The sequence below is a fragment of the Acanthisitta chloris genome, unplaced genomic scaffold, assembly GCF_000695815.1.
Source record: "Acanthisitta chloris isolate BGI_N310 unplaced genomic scaffold, ASM69581v1 scaffold29409, whole genome shotgun sequence".
Lineage (NCBI taxonomy): Eukaryota > Metazoa > Chordata > Aves > Passeriformes > Acanthisittidae > Acanthisitta > Acanthisitta chloris.
The window spans coordinates 40,482-43,101 of NW_008691405.1; the positions used below are offsets into that span (position 1 = coordinate 40,482).

The 2,620-nt window shown below is 43.6% G+C and overlaps 1 pseudogene; it reads left to right on the top strand.

The window, feature by feature from the left end:
• Positions 1-2,359, top strand: part of LOC103809390 — a 2,607-nt pseudogene extending 248 nt beyond the window's left edge.
• Positions 2,360-2,620: the final 261 nt, after the last annotated feature.

The window sequence follows — 2,620 nt, forward strand, 5'->3', positions numbered from 1 at the left end:
TTGTACCTGATCTGGTTGATCGGATTGCCTAACCCACCTTGGTCACTTTGAAGAATTTGGGTTTAAAATAATAAAAGCCAGCACATTTTTTTTTCTTTTCTTATACAAAAGAGAAGCCTATTTTAATTGGGCTTTGCTTCCAAGGGCTCCCCTCACTGGTGAATACTCCTTTGGTACCAGACTTTTCACTGAGGTGCTTTTTGATACCGAACTTCCTAAGAGTACAGTGCCTTCTTGGATAGTAATTCTGTGATGGAGAGAGCAAAGCTGACACAGTGCAGTTTACACCAACCTTTAAGCATTTAGAAAGATAAGTAAGACCCTGCCACATTTCTCTGTCTTGAAACTCAGAGCACAAGGTATGTGCCACTTGTAACTTTGCAGGTAAATTTTGTTTCCACTGACTAGACAGAGAAGCTGCTGTTACACTGGCTTTCACCTGATGCAGGTAAAACTGAAGTATTTCTACAGCCTTTATTAAAACTTCCGAAATCCCAAGCAGATGACAGCTCCCCACAGCACAGCTGGGCATTAACTTGTGGGTGCCAGCAGCCTGACCTGGGCTGCAGCCTCTCCTAAGGCTGTAGGTCTCATGTTGTACTTCAACAGTACTACTTTGTCTCTTGTCAGTGAAACCTCATTCCTAGCCTACAGATCAGACTGTCTCATGACCCAGAGGCACATGTGTCTTTAGGAAATTTAAATTTTTCAGCAAGTCTAGCCAAATTCTACATGGCTGGGCAGATTTTTTTTTCATTTTTTTTCTAAAGAAAGTTACATGTAGTATGGACCTTTTTCCAACTGAATCAGCAGATATGAAACAGACCTTGCCACAAAGGACATTCTTCTCCCAAAGGCAGTTGGTCGTGTTACTTGTGGTATTGCCTCTCTTATAGAACTACTTCAGAAAACAAGTTTGAAGGTATTTAAAAAAAAAACCCAGAAAACAACAAGGAATGATGGAACTGTGCCATAGGAGCATTGGGGATAATTCATCTGAGAAGTTCCAATGAAGTACTAAGTGAGTTTTAGATTCCTCTTCTTGGTACTTTAGCATCATTCAGCGACAGCGTTGCTTCACTGTGTAATACGGAGCAGAGATTTGTGTTCGTGCCTGGTCAGTCCCTCAAGGTGTGCCACATAGGGATTGAAAATCACTGTTACTGTACAGGTAGAAAGCTGGTTTCCATACACTGCTTGAGCCCTTCGCCATACAAGAGCTGTTTAGCAGTCCTGACCACAAGCCCAGGACAGGTGAGCGCTGGCTGTTGTGGTGTTGGAGCATCTCTCAGGTGCCTGCTGTGCCTCACAGACACCTCTTGGTCTGGTGCTCTGTGCCACACTCCAGGCCCAGCTCCCAGCCTGTGCCCTGTGGACCTTCAGGCCATGCGCTGGAAGGACACAGAGCTGACTGACCACAGCACAGCAAGTAAGGACAACTTCTGCCTATATTAGAAAAGGGATTGTTTTGATCTAACCTCTTCTTGCATTCACCTGGTCCTGCAACCCACATCCACCACCTCCTAGTTTAAAACGGGTAATTCAATTGTCTTTTAATTATTTAATTAAAAACAAACAAACAAATGTTATGGTCTGGGGCCTTTTCTGCTTGCATGAAGCAAGATTTGAACAAAGCAAAATTGCTAGCACGAAGTGGTGCCTGAGGGTGGAAGTCACAGGTTGCAAGCACTGTCCATACCCGTGTTTGTCTCCTTGGTTTTGCCTCCTGAAGGACACGTGCTGGCCTTGATCCTGGCGTCCAGCACAGCACAAGGCACCTGTGGCATCCTCTAGGCATCCCTCCTGAGCTTCCCACTGCTCACCAGCTCAGCTCTGCCCTGCCCTCAAGGAGCTCAGCAGTGGGGAAGTAAGGGGCTAGGAGTTGCAGGAGTAGCATATAAATCAGCTAAAAACTAATTAATGAATAGATTCACAGTCTTAGCTGCCTAAGGTGGGTAGCAATCCAATGTCCTGGTCACCACTGACAATAAATCTTGACACTATTTTATTATGGTGACAAATGCTGCTTCAGCTTGAGCACTCGATTAGTCAGAATAAGGTCAGTTCTTCTGAAGGGCATAGTGGGCACTGGCTGCTCTGGCTGAGAAGGAACAATGAGCAGCCTTCATTTCCATCACTAGCTGACCTCTGCTGTGACCTACACAGTGCTGAAAAGAGTTTCAATAGCACATTTGGTGGTGTTTTGGTTTCGGTTTGTTTTTTTTTTTTAAGTAGAAAGGAGATATTTTTCAGTGGCACATTTTGCTTTTTGTTTGCATGTGTAACCAAAAACCAACCAGCTTTTCTGCTTGTTGCTGGTATATTATCAGCTTGCTCTGCAACAAACGTAATCAACTAACTTGCAAGAATATCCATGTTCATCACATAGCACAGATAGAAGACAGGCTGGGAAGAAATATAAAGAGAAAAAAAGCCAAAACAGAATTTCTTTTCTCAGGGTTCTGTTTTTCTAGCAAGTGATAAGATGGTATATATTGCAGGTAATTTTTTTCTCTCCTGGATGAGGTTTTCAGGTGCAGGGTGCACTCACTGAATTTCAGCTGTTTAAAATTGTTCCTGAAGTTCACCTCAGCACTAGCTTTCAAAGGTATTTTTTTGG